The sequence below is a fragment of the Falco biarmicus genome, chromosome 3 (assembly GCF_023638135.1).
Source record: "Falco biarmicus isolate bFalBia1 chromosome 3, bFalBia1.pri, whole genome shotgun sequence".
NCBI classification, from domain to species: Eukaryota; Metazoa; Chordata; class Aves; order Falconiformes; family Falconidae; genus Falco; species Falco biarmicus.
Window position 1 is genome coordinate 108,843,339 of NC_079290.1, and position 14,186 is coordinate 108,857,524.

Here is a 14,186-nt window from a genome sequence, read left to right on the forward strand (position 1 = left end):
ATGTGTTCTAAAGAAAAAAAAGGGGAAAATAAAAAGGAAAAAAACCAACCAAAAAAACACAAGAAGAAAAAAACCCCAAACTTTTGCTAACAATCCCCAACAGGGATCAGCAGATGTGAACCTGGACAAAGCGTCCGTGCCAGCCCCTGCGGAGGGTCAGCGGGGCAGAGCCCCTCGCAGCTCTGCACCAGGCATGCAGCTGCTCCTGAGGCCAAGAGGCAGTAGCTCCTCAGTGCTCAGCATGTACTTCCAGATAATTAAGAAATGACCATTTGTTCAGGAAAGGGATCCTATTTTAACCTGCTTACATCCTTGCCTGAAAGCACGTCCAGTTTTCCCTCCTCCGAGGGAGCTGCTCTGTGAGGATGCTGTGACATGCAGGCTAATTAATACCTCTGTGGGCAAGGAACCGGGGAGCTCTGTGCCCACCACCCTCAGGGTTAAGCAACCTCTGCTAAGAAAAACTGAAACCCCAGGTGGCATAAATCCATCGCAGCAGAGGCAGCTTAACTGTTGCTGATCCCTCCACGAGAGGCTTTGGATTCTTTTAACTGAAGATTTGTTCGATCTCAGGTACGGACTAAGGGGCATGTTGGTAACATTGCTAAGCCTAAGGCTTGTTATAGCCAGTATTTTATTTCCACACCAAATAGTTCCTTCTTTTTGGCTTGCCTGCTGAAAATGACAAAAAAAAAAAGATTACGGGAAGAAGACAAGAAGGAAAGAAATCTGAGTTTTCCAGCAGAAACAGGTGCTTTCTAATTGCAGCAATACCTGAAAGAAGGTCACGCTGACTGCAAAATCCAGGGTGGCTTGACAAGACAGCACAAGAACATGTCAACTTTGCCGAAAATTGGGAAAAGCTACAGCAACACCCAGGCCTGAACATCTGCACTGGCAACAGAACCCAGGCAGCAAGTTAAATACAGCTGAAACGCTTGTGGTTGACCCTCCTGCATATGTTATAGAAAGACATCCCATCTTCTTCAAGGACTTCAAATTATGATGAGCCCACCATGCCTCTGGGGAGGTTTTCCTCGTAGTTACCTGCTCTGTTCTAAAATGCACATATTATTTTCAGGTTGAAATTTATGGACTTCAGCTTCCAACTGCTGGAACCTTTCTGGTTTTGCTAGCTAAATGAAGGACGAGTCTAGAAACAGAATCCTGTCCTCATGGAAGAACTGAAAGATCACGAAAATCCTTTTGTCTTCTTTTTCTGTTAACTAAGTTGACCGAGCTTCTTGAGTGCTTCACAGACTCATCAGCCCACATTTCAACCTGATGACTTCTGAACCTTTTGCAATTTTTTGTTAACCTCTTTTTCAAACAGAAACCTCCCAACTGCTCTCAGTAGCCCGTACCCATCCCTCGTAATTGCAGAGACAGCATCCTCCTCCTCGCTCAGGTTTGATATTCCTCCGAGTGTGTCCCCCACAACACCCCTCTGACTCAGCCCAGTCCTCAGAGCTGCTGTTCCCTCTCCATTCTGCACCTTCACCATCTGTTTTTAACTGTTTCCCCCCCCAGCTCAGGGAAGGGAGGAGAGAACTGCTGCTTCCTTCACTCCTGGCTGATGCAGGGTCAGAACAAACGCCTCCAGACCCAGTCTGTGTCTGTGTTCCCTATAACCCCCCTGTGTCCTGCTGGAAGCGGGGTGAGAGATCCGAGACGCATCCCAAATTAGTGTAATTGGTGAAACTGTTATGTGAAGCTTAGGGCAATTCATTATGAAAAAAACTGACAAAACACAGTAGGGGGGCATCACACAATGAAGAATTGTATTAGGTGAACGAGAAATAAATAGGCCCATCTTCCTCGGTGGTTTTACACCTCTGAGTTGTGCTGTTCAGAGGCTTCCTCAGGAAGCTCATGTGCTTCTTTCTCCAACCCATCCCCATGACACCAGGTTTTCTCAGCCTGGCCCAAGATGGCCAGGAGTCCTCAGGACATCTGCTGGGGCAGCTGCTGCTTTTATTCAGACAGCAAAAGCGTCTATCTGGGGGCTGTCACCTTTCTCCCAGCCCTGCTTTTTCAATATTACCAAGAGTCGCCTCCCTCCTATCCCACCCCTACCTTTTCAGCACACAAAGACCACAAATAAAGACATGAGTGTGTGGGGACACACTTAAGAGGAGAACAAGGAAGCATCTTCCTTGTAGATGCTGAGCAACATAACCCCATGACAGTCTGGTCCCTCATGCGTGCTGCTTCATCCCATCCCAAAGGACCCATCAGGGCTACAAGCATCCTATTTCTACCAGACTTTGATAGCACCAGCCTATTTTCTGCGTCAGGTCCTGACTCTTGGGCCACCACAACTGCCAGTGGCTGCTGCCACCGGTTTTTCGTAGGTCTGACTCAGTGACATGATGCTGTGGAACAAGCCCATCTCCAGCTACACCAGATGATGTCCACAGCACTTCAGGGCCACTTCAGAGCCTCTAGAGCCCTGGTGCTGCTGTGAAGCCGTGGAAGGTCACACTGCACAGGCTGGGAAGCTGGATTGCTGCTGTAAAGGGAATAAAATCGAACGAGACACCACCAGCAGCCAGAGCAACACTACAGGGGGAGCCCAGGGTCTCAGACTCCCCAGGCAGCATCTCCTGTCCTGCTCCCTGGTCATCTGATGGGAATGTTCAGTAGGACTGTGTGGCTCCAGCCTCTGGACCGCCTGCTGGGGGACACCAGGATCTCTCCACAGCTTCTCTTTCATGGTCTTTATACTCATTTGAAACGCTCCCCGATTGCAATCTGCCCCCTGTTTTGCAGTTAGCCCCCCGCCTCCTTCACCTGCCAGCCCCACCAGGCTCAGCTTTTCCCTCCCTGCCTGCCAGCGGGTCAGGGCTATTGAGATCCCAGTATAATCAAAGTGTCTCCATTCCTCTGCTGGCTTAGCTGGAAGAGTCAGGTTACGGGCAGCAAAACCTCTATCTCTGATCACTTTAATACCACTAACCCATGTCATGTCAGACAAAGTCAACATTTGCTCTGGAAAACACTCTTGACAGAGAGAGAGCAAAGCCAACCCGGCCCATGGCGTCTCCCCAGCAACACTGAAATTACCCAGGGGGAAAAAAAAAAAAAGAAAAAAAAGAAAAAAAAAAGAAAAGAAAAAAAAAAAAGAACAGCTGGGAGTTTTCCAGCATCTCCTCAGAGCCCTCCTGACAGATCCTGGTCCCCGGAGCATCAGGTTACCGGACGGCGGGAACTGCTTTTATTACAGGAGAGTCAGCAGGGAATTCTGGCATTTTCAATTACCCACATGCAGAAGCGGCTGTGATCCGGGGTCAGGATTAACTGCATGACCCTGCCTGAAGACGGAGTGGCAGGGAAATGCACCGTGATGCTGCAAGGCATCAGCTAGTCCAGAGGCCACGGGACGGGGCAGTAAACGGGGAGATGTGGGGGAGAAAGTTGCTGACAGAGCATCTGGCAGGGGATGCCTGCAACTGCCCTGCAAACGGGGAGAGAGATCTGGAAAACCGAGGGTTAAGTGGGCAAGTTTCTCTCCCACTACCTTCACCCGGGAACTCAGCCTCACTGCGTGACCCAAGGAGCTCCAACACATGAGAACTACACGGGGAACAGGATCCCCTGTGGGACCAGAGCATCCCCCGTGGGACCAGAGCAGGACACCCCTCAGTACAGGGCTCCCCAGAGGTCCCAGAGCTCCTCCTGCGCTTCAAGCCCTGCATAACACCAGCAGCTCGCTCCAGCCAGACGAAAGGGTGATGCTGTGCAGCGGCAAAGATGGTGCTGTCACAGAGCAAGGGATTCCTTGACCTTGAAGCCAGCCACAGGGCCTGGAGGCATCTAGGCTGGGATCCAGGCTCCAGCAGCACCCAAAACCCAGTGTGCCTGAAATGGCAGGAGCACGCAAGGCATGCAGGGCTTAGATGACCTCTGCTTCTCAAGCATGGGCAGGGTGGAAAGCCAGGACAACTCACTGCATTTCCCCACGGACCTGGATGTCTTGCGCCAGTACCTCACCCAAGGGACACCCAGCCCCAGTCAGCCCTCCCTGCTTGCCCCAGGGCATCCCAGTCCCACACGGTCCCCAGCAGGTGGCTGTCACTGTGCAACGGTCCCGCTGTCCCCAAGCCAGGTCCCATCACTGACCTCAAAGCCCCAGTTCTTCATGCTCTTACCCAGCCCAGAGTCCAAATGCATGTGGGTATCGGACGGAAAACTGACTTCTTTGGTTAAAACCTTGCCCACTTTTTGCTTCTCCAGGTGAAGCTCCCACCTGCCATTTAAGCATCCAGGCTTTCAGGCCCCCCTGCAGAACGGGTCTGAATTTGGGATGCCCTCCTCCAATGTAAGCACTGAGAACACCATAGCAAGGAATATCCAGATGAGAAAGGGAAGCTGTTCCCGATATGCCCTCAACATTGCCACCACCCTGGTGACCTCCCTCTGCACAGAAGGTCAGGCTGGAGACCCCCAGAAGCGCCTCCAGCAGCAGTGACCCTCTCTTGCTAAAAGGGTTCACTATTGCTTGGACTGTTAAAAAGTTTGACCACTCAGATTCTTCCCCAGTGTCCCCCCCTGTGAAGCCACACAGTTTTCAAACCAATTACCTCCAGCAGAAGCCCAGGAAAGCAATGCAGCATCACAGGGACAACAGCACGAGGGCTCTTTCACAAACATTCACCCTCAAAGCACCAAAAGCCTCAGGTCCGGGATGTTCAGCAGACTTGCTAGAGCTCTAAAAAACTGGTGGTTTACAGCCTGTGAGATCTTTGTTTCCCAGGTTCCTGGCAAGGCAGGCCCACCAGGCTGGTACCCACGCTCTGTGTGTGTGTGTGTGTTGAGCATCTGGAAAATTTCCCTGTGGGCCCAGCCTCCAGCCCCTTGAGTGTGTAACTACAAACGCTGGAAAATCTTAAAAACACGGCAAAGCATCCAAAGCTGGTCCTGGCTCTGGCCCCATTTGAATCAACGAAGGCTTTGGTGTAGATTACAGCCTTTAAAGCAGTTCCTAAAAGCAGCCCAGTGACTTGGCCCGGGCAGACGAAGGCGTTTGGCTGTCTTTATGCTTTGTTTAATTGAGTCTGCAGCCTTCATTCGCGTGATGCCATCCTGCCTGTGGAGGAGGGCAGGACTTTGTTCTCGGCGCTGAGAGGAGGTGCTCCGGAGGATCCCAGCATCCCAGCACGAAGCCTGCTGGAGTGGGTTGGAGGCTGTTCAGTGCCAAGGTCATGCTCACCTCCTGACCCCCTCTCTACATGGAAACCTCGTCCGCTCCCGATCAAAACGATGTTATCAGGAAAAAGCTGGTGGGAAGCAGGAGCGCTGGCAGGAGCCAGCCCCCATCCCTCCAGCTTGCCCCTCAGATTTGCAATGAAATATTACTCTCCCAGAAATTGCCAATTAGTGGCAACCAAAACGGTTCTTAGGAACACACTGATTCTGAAATTTCAAAACCAGAAAACTTAGATCAGATAAATATTTCCTGAAAGAATGATGACGCCTGCTGCAGAGCATCCCCTTGGACCCACTGAGTCTTGCTGATTTGAGACTGAACTTGTTCCCTTGCTCTCTTTCACGGTTGATTCCACCAGGCTGGCCTCCCTTTGTGTGTGTGTGTGTGTGTGGAATTTTGGAAATATCAGGGCTTTTTCTTGGGAAGAGCATTTCCTACCCAGCCCTACCAATGCAGCAGCCTCCTGCACACTTGCCAGTGGCAGTGATGAACATGGCCCGGGCTGCAGTGAGACAGGCACAGCGAGGATCTTGCTGCTTGAACCAAGCCAGAAGAGACTCATCATTTGACACACAGAGGGGACTCCTAAATCACAGAGATGGACCCAGGGACAACCGACCAGCCGGCTGCATTAACCCAATTTGCTACAACCATCTATTACCGTCCACATAAACACACCACTAAGCAGCATCACCACCCCCCCAAGTGTATGTTCAGCTGTTCAAGCACTGCGACCCTGAAACTGGCCTCCCGTGTGCCTGCAGCCTTGCCTACCTGCCTCCAGCATCTCCACCTGCCCAAGCGCTGGCGCTGGGCGCTTTGTGAGCAAGCGAGGCAATTAGCACTGTGGGCTGTGTTTGCCAAGTGCAGCAGTAAAGATAAATCACCCCGCCTGAACGCAGAAGCAAAAGGTGAGCTCCTGAGCAGCTCCCAGCACTCGCACACAGCAGGGATGGAGGCACGGAGTTCACCAGAAGGGACTTTCCACCCCATCTATCACGGATGGGCTTTTGTTTTCTGCCCAAAGTCAGCTCCAGATGCATCGGAACAGGTTTGTGAAGCCCCAGGCAGGTGTGGGAAAAAAATGATCCTCAAACTCACGTAGTAATTTATGCAAGAGGGATGCCGGGGTGTCAGCAGGCGGAGGAGCCCGCAGAGCTGGTAGCGGGCAGAGAAGGGCATCTGCTAGGAAAGCTCTGCAGCCTGCGCTGCCAACATCCCCCCAACTGCCCACCGCAGGGGTGGGAAGAGGAGCCCTGAAGAGCCAGCAGCTGACAAAGCTCCTACCATCTGGGAGCCCTGGCTGCAGATGGTCTCCAGTGGGCAGAGAAGGGGCTTGGGCATGGGGGGGTTTCTCCTAGGCACCCACCGCTGGTGGCTGCAAGCTGGGGGGGCGCAGCGAAGGCAACAGGCTGGACCAGCAAGTGAGAGGAGGAGGGGGGCAAATGTCAAGCTGCATCAGCTTTTGGTGGCCACCATGTGTAGGAGACAGGTAAGGTGAAGGTGGGAGCTGGGGGTGGAGGAAAGAGAAGAAGGACAGAAGGCAGCCTGCGGGGGCAGGATGGTTACCAGGGTCCGTGTGGGGTCTGGCTGTTAATGCTAGGTAAGAGAAACAGCCTTGGAGATGTCAAGGTTTCAGGAGGCTCTGGAGCCTGGGAGCAGGCTGAATGGTCACAGAAACACAGCCAGTGAAGTCCCCAAAAGAAGAAACCTGGGATTTACGGGACCTCAGGAACAGTCTACAGCTGACACACTCCTTGCTCTGTCACACAGGCAAAGGGGCTTTGCCCTGGCTCCTCCAGGTGGGAGACGGCTCCACAGCTCAGGAAATTTCTGCTTCTCCACCGAAATGCTATCACCGGCCACTCTGTACCATCTGCTCTTGTCCTTCTGCTTTAATAACTCTCCTCCCTTTCTAGTATCCCTCCAGCCCAGCACATCATCACGGGCAGCAAATAAATCCCCTTTACACACAGTGCCTCTTTGGTCTCCTCTCTAACGTGGGCTCTCCCACGTTCTGCTCACCCTGCCAGCCTTTCTCTGCCTGCTACCATCAGCCCAGCTCTCTCCAATGGGGACAATCAGGTGTGCACACGATGACTGGACCAAAGTCCACCCAAGCTTCGTGTAATGGCAGTGAGACCTTGCTACAGCTGGCGAACTTGCTTGAGGCAACAATCTTGCACATCTTGTTTTTCCACCAGCTTTTCATACTGGAGAGTTGTCCTCTTCCCATGGTCTGCCACCAGGTCCTCCTCAGCTGCCTTCCCTTGTGGAATTTCACCCTGATACTGTTATTCCACCTCTCAGTGTCTTTGTGGAGGTAGCACAGTTTCCTGCACAAGAAATACCCCACCAGATTTTGAATCAGCGCATCACCTCAGTTCAGCCTCAGGCTTCCCCGTTTGGGTGGGAATGGTCTCCTAAATGGCAGTTCCTGGACAGACTTCCAGCTTTATTAGTAGATTTCCAAATCAAATGTTTTACTTGTGTCCAGACAGGCAACGTCTACTGCATTTCCTTAGAAAATCAGTGAACTCATTGGAAAAAAAAAGCAAGAACAAGCTACACAGACTCGTGCACAAGGACCTGATGTTTCTTGATATCTCACGTCAAGACTGGTTGCCTTTCTGAAAGATGCTCTAGCCAAAGACAGGACTAAATGAGAGGATAATTGATGTGTAGGCTGATCCAAACCATCTCTTGGCTTGAACCTTTGAAACTTAATATAACAAAGACCAATGGCCATAAATCACAGCTTGGGAGGTTCAAGTTGGAGATTGGGAAAAGTTCCCTCATGGAGGGTAGTGGGTGCAGCTCTGGGACACATCACTGGGAATGCAGGGAGACCTCTGCCTTTGGAGATTACCCATAATTGTCTATGCAAAGCCACGGATGCCCTGAGGTAGTGCTGGCAGCAGCTGTGCCATGGGTGGGTGGGTGGGTGAGAGGTCTGAGATGCTGAAATGCTACAGTCTCCTGCCTTTTACGCTTGAAGGCAACAAGGAACAGATACCCTCAGCTTTTAAGGTCTGGAAGGCTTATTCCAGCTCCTCAAGGGGATTTCTGCAAAGGCTTTCCCAGGTGGTTGTTTCATAGACAAGGAGTTCCTGACCGCAGCCAGCTCAGGCACGGCTGAGAGCAGCACAGGGGGACAGAGGAGATGCCATGACTCGCTACCTGCGCCCGGCGGAGCACAGCCCACTGCCACACATCCTTCCGAAGCAGGACGCCAGCCAGATCTTCTGACGCAAAATTAAAGTGAGAAGACAAAAGCAAGAGTCCGTGTGCCCCGGGCAATACAGCTCTCCCCTCTCTGTCTAGCCTGAGCATAACTGATGTGACAAGCAAATGGCAGCCTCGATGGCTGGTGAGAAGCACCGTCCCTACCAGCGTCACACCTTCACCTTGGTGTGATGCTACCTCCACTCCTGCCTCCTCACCCTTCTCCCCCTGATCCCTCCATACTCCCTGTTGCATCCGACAGTAAAGCACATGGATAACGGCTGCAAGGGATAGACTTTTTTGGCTGAAGGTGAGGGAAAAATCATCCCCTTCTGGTGCTTTGCACTTCCCAGGATCTGTCCCACCTGTGCTTCACCACTGAACTCCCCAGCCTTTGTGTAAGGACCAGACTGGTCTCAGCCCAGTCACAGGACATCCACAGCAGAGCAGAGCCACGGCCCACATGTTTGCTTCGGGCCACTGAAACATTCAGCTGTCCCTGGGCTCGCAGGAACCCTCTGAGTCTTGTCGGGACAGCCCTGTCCAAAAACACCTGCCTGGGTGGGATGCCAGTGCCTGGGCTGCGATAGCCACCACCAAGCAGAAACTTCCACCCTCCAGATGTCTGGCACGACCCTGGTGCACAGGCATGAAGCTGCACATCTCCCCGGCCAAAGGACCCATGTCGCGACATACTGCTGTAAAACGCCACCCAGAATAATAATGCAAATAATCACAACAAGTTATCTGGATCCATAGAGAGGGAGAAATTGTGCCAGTAAACTCTGCCGCTGCGGATGCTGCTCCTGATGGGTTTATCAGGACAGTGCATTGGTTTCCTCTGTCGCACCCGAGCTGGTACTCATGCTGTATCAGCCGTATGGCTCTTTTTGGCTCTGCTTGCAGCCAAGAGCCTCTGACATCAGAGTTAATCCTCCCTCCTTATCCTGTGCGACACCAGAGTCACTCACAAACAGGGCTATGTTCCCCCAAACCAGGATGGTCTCTTTCCCCCATCACTGGGAGGTCCACGAATTTGTCTCCGGATAACGCAGAGCCCGGGGCTTATTTCCTCCCTGCTCAGATCACAGAAGCCACAGCCTGCTACCAAAAGATGCCCTTCCCATGCGCTGCCTGTCAGCCCTGCCCAAGCAGCCCTCTCCCTTCTTTCCCAGGGCACTCAGCCTACCCAGGGCGCAGATGGAGCCTACAAATCCTCGCAGCACCGAGACTCCCTCCCCTCCCAGCTCCTCCCCAAAGAATGGCCGCAAATTTGGAATCAGGGGCTGCGCGTTGTCACCAGCAAGAGGGTTGATGCCTGACATGGCTTTCAATTAGTCAAGTGTCATTATCCCAAGCGTGGGGCCGTGCTCAGCTCCTTGACCCCTGGCTTCTCTCCTGCTCCTTCCCTCTTGAGATGCTGGCATGGCTCTCAACCACCCTCTTGGCATGAATCTTTTGCTCTGGCACGGCTGAGAAAAGGCTTTTGGTGGCACCCGGTCTCTGTGCGATGTTTTCTTTGGCCGCATCATGGTCCCTGAAGGCAGGACTGCCTGTGTACGATGGCAAATCCTGGATCTCCCTCCTGGGATTGCTGCTGAGCTTTGGGGGAGAGATGCCACTCAGCAGCAGGGTGCAATAAGCAGGCAAGTGGAGGGTGCATCGGGAGATGCACAAGATGGAGCTGGAGGTCAAGAAGAAGCCTGCTGAGAAGAGCAGAGAGAAAACACAACCTGGCCTCGGAGGTGACAGAAGGTATTTCCTAGGAAGGCAGTGGGAATCACGCAGTTTGCTGGAAGGGGTAAATTCCAGTTGGCTGAAGACAGACTGGGGAGCAAGGAGGTGGTGTTAAGGGGATGTTTATTCCAAGCTCTCTTTATTTCTGTTCTGCTGGTCTTGGTCCTTTCTCATTCTCTGCACTTTGAAAAGGGAAGCATCACACCTCCGGTTCTAACAAAACCTGCCCTTCTGGAGGTTAAACACCTTTGGTCTTTTTAGGGCACTCACTGCAAGAGAAAAATCCAGGAAACTGTGTCCAAGCACAGGCTGGCCACCCTCTTTTGACCAGCCTTCTCCCAAGAAGAGCGGTGGCATGTCCCTTGGGACGCCCCTCGGCACCACGCTGCCTGGGCCACCCATTGCTTTGGTGGTGGGACGGAAAAGATGACACCGTTACAGAGACATGCGAAGGGTAAACCTGGGGAGTCGGAAGGTCACAGGCTGAGCATGAGCCAGCGGTGTGCCCAGGTGGCCAAGGAGGCCAGCAGCACCCTGGCTTGTGTCTGAAACAGTGTGGCCAGCAGGACCAGGGCAGTGATTGTCCCCCTGTACTGGGCAGTGGTGAGGCTGCACCTTGAATCCTGGGTTCAGTTTTGGGCCCCTCAGTTCAAGAGGGATGCTGAGGGGCTGGAGCATGTCCAGAGACAGGCAATGGGGCTGGGGAAGGGGCTGGGGCACCAGGCTGATGGGGAGCATCTGAAGGAGCTGGGGGGGGCTCAGCCTGGAGAGGAGGGGGCTCGGGGGGGACCTGATCGCTCCCTACAGCTGCCTGACAGGGGCTGTAGGCAGGGGGGGTCGGTCCCTTTTCCCCAATAACAAGTGACAGGACAAGAGGGAGCGGGCTCGAGTGCACCAGGGCGGGTTTATACGGGATATGAGGGAAAATGTCTTCACCAAACGGGTGGTGAAGCCCCGGCACAGGCTGCCCAGGGAGGCGGTGGAGTCACCATCCCTGGAGGTGTCTAAAAACCACATGGATGCGGCGCTCAGGGACATGGCTTAGAGGTGGGCTTGGCAGTGCTGGGGTAACGGGTGGACTTGGTGAGCTTAAAGGTCTTTTCCAACCTGAATGGTTCTGTGATTCAGCACCAACCTGGCTGGTCTAAGGCCAACATCAACTTGGTCAATGGAGAACCCAGGGCCATGGGTCCAGGAGGAACTGCAGAGGATCCAGCCAAGGGTGACCAAGGCAGCCTGTGGCACAGAGCTTAGGAGACATGGAGAGAGCTGGGCTGGCTGAGCCTGCTGGTGAAGACATTAGGGGTGAATTTAATTGCAGCTACAACGTGAAAAGTGATTATAAGGTTGTGCTGGGGTCTAGAACCCAAAATGCAGGTATTGCTTGCAGAACGGGAGAGTGATTTGAGGAAAGCAGCATCTGACCAAGACAACAGCTGCCAGGGAGGGTCAAAGCTGCCTGCGTGGCTGAGTGAGGTAGCACCTTACACTTGGATGTGTAAGGGAACAGCGAAAACAGCAAGGGAAGTAGTTTATCTGCAGTAGAGCTGCTACTGAGTACAATATCCAGTTCCAAAAAGTCTGATGAAGAATGTAGAGGTTTCCACAAAGAGCTGAGGGAAGATCCACATTCTGGAAAGCCACCTTATAGCAAGAAAGGGATCACCTTGGTCTAATTACCTCATATTTTCCCTTGACAGAAGCTACCAGCCACCTGTGCATCCACGAGGAGAAATGTCCTGCTACCACAACACCAAAACCAGTTATGTTGATGTAAAGGCCATTGCAGTGAAACCCAGACCTCAGTGGAGAGGGGTACAGCAGCGACAACTGCAGCATCTTTGGGAGAACAAGGTGAACGTTGTGTCACCTTCTTCGATCTCATATTTGCACTGTGGGATGGTGGTCACCCCACCATCGCACCCCCCAGTGCCATTCCTCCGGCCACACTCAGCACCTGCCCGCTGGCTGTTCTGTGGGGATTGTTGTCCGACTCCTTCTCACAACAGCTTTTTCCTGGGATGCTGAAGGCCAAAAGATGCTGCTGGTGATGTGGCATCTCTCCTCAGCCCCCAAAGCACCAAGCACAGGTGGTCCCCCAGCAGCTCCATTTATCCGTGGGTGAAGCAGGGTAATTTTGCTTTGCTTTCTTCGGGGCTGGGAGGTCCCTGAAGGCCAGCGTAGCGGATGCTTTGCAGGGACACCATGGGCTTGCTGTGGCAGGAGCACAACCGATCACGTATTTGGTCTTCTGCTCTGGCTGAGATGGAGCCCCAGCTGGCTGCTCAGCCCAGAGCAAAGGCAGAGGAGACTGTAATGTCGCTTCCCCAGGCTCATCCCTCCCCTCCCTCCCCACAACACCCTCCATTCTCCTGTCCCAGCTCTGCCTTTGTGTCTGCAGCTTCTGTTACCAACTGCTAATGATCTACATCAAGGCTGCCAGGCGGTGCCAAGTGTAAGCAGAAGAATTCAGAGCCTCTAATTACAGAGGAATTAGCAAGCAGACAGTTACTGTTTAGTGCTAATGAATAGATACATTAAGAGAGACATCACACAGGCTGAGAAGTGTGAGCCCTGATAATAAAGGAGTGTCAAACAAGGAAAACACAAAGAGGTGGATCCAGGGGACTGAAAAGGATTCACCTGAAACTCAGCTCTCCGGTTTTGCTAAGGTGGAAGTAGCCGCAGGCAGTATAGGAAGGTAAGAAGCACGCCGCATAACTGCAAAGTGCAAAATCTGAGCAGTAAGTAGCTGGTTTATAGCGTGGGACCACGCTGCAGGGTGCAGAGCCCCTTCCCAGCCCCAGGCAGAGCACTGCACCCACCTCATCTCCATCAGCCACCTCTAAAGGAAGCTGCGACCGGTCACAGTCCCAGACCAGCTCCTCTCCCCTCCTCACGTGCAGCAGTCAAACCACAGCCCACCGCCACGCTGAACCTGCCTTGGGAGGCTGTGGCACGGCACCGAGAACACCGTGACCCTGCCGCTCCCGCGCTAACTGGAGATCGGAGGCCATTCTGCTGGTTGACGTGCACCCACGACATTTTGGCAGGTCACCTCTGCTGCGCTGCTCTGCCTGCCCCACCAAGTGATGCCCACCTGCACCACCGCTGCTTTCCCCCAGAGCAAACGCCTCCTGCCCCCCGCAGCCAGCCCCCCCCCATGGCTCCCTGGCAATTCACTGCCAACGCAACCATCCACGACTGCCAAATTCGCTCTTGAAGGTCACGCAGCGTCCAGGGCAGCCCGGGGCACGTTTGCACAACCCCACACACTCGCGGCAGCGCTCAGAGGGACCACAGAAACTTGTTTGCTCCCACGCATGCTTGTACCTCGCTGGCACGCTTCCAGCGCGCCATCAGCTGCAGCAAAGCCCCAGCCCCAGCTCCAGATGGCTTCCAGGTGGGGGGGGAGCTGCCCCTGACCAGCAGTTCTGTGGGGCATCCTGCCACCGGCACAGCTGCTGCTGGGGGGCTGCTGGGGACCCTTGGAGGAGCAGCCCTACCTGACGCAGCCCTTCCCCCCAGCAAAGCCACCCTGCACAGGGGGAGCGACGCAACCCCCCAGGCCAGCACAGGCTTGGTTGGCTTCACTAAGGTGACTCTGCAGTGGCACAGGAACTGGAGCAGATTTCCAGATGGCCATCCTGTGTAACCAGCCCCCAGCCCCTCTTCTGCGCAGCTTTCATTTGCTTCTACAGCCCGTCCTGGCTTTCTCTGCAGTTGGAGCAGAGATGGCAGCTTGTGTCAAAATGCTGGAGCTGATCCTGCTTTACCTCCTCCGTTGCTACATCTGCAACACCCCGACAGTGCATGCAACTGATGCTCCAAGGCAACAACCTCAGGAACAGCCACGCACCCATCACCAGACAGGGATACTGCCACATCTGGGGGTGCGACATGAGCTGCTCTGCTGTGGTGACAGGGAGGGCAGCTCTGCCTTGGGGCACGGGCCAGCTTTTCATGGAAATAAGGGACTTTTTTCACACCCAAGGTTTGGGATTCATCCAGGAAT

At 53.6% G+C, this 14,186-nt stretch overlaps 1 protein-coding gene across 2 annotated transcripts in view; it reads right to left on the minus strand.

The window, feature by feature from the left end:
- Positions 1–14,186, minus strand: part of EPHB2 (EPH receptor B2) — a 129,434-nt gene that overhangs the window by 32,574 nt on the left and 82,674 nt on the right. The gene's annotated exons all lie outside the window — the stretch shown is intronic.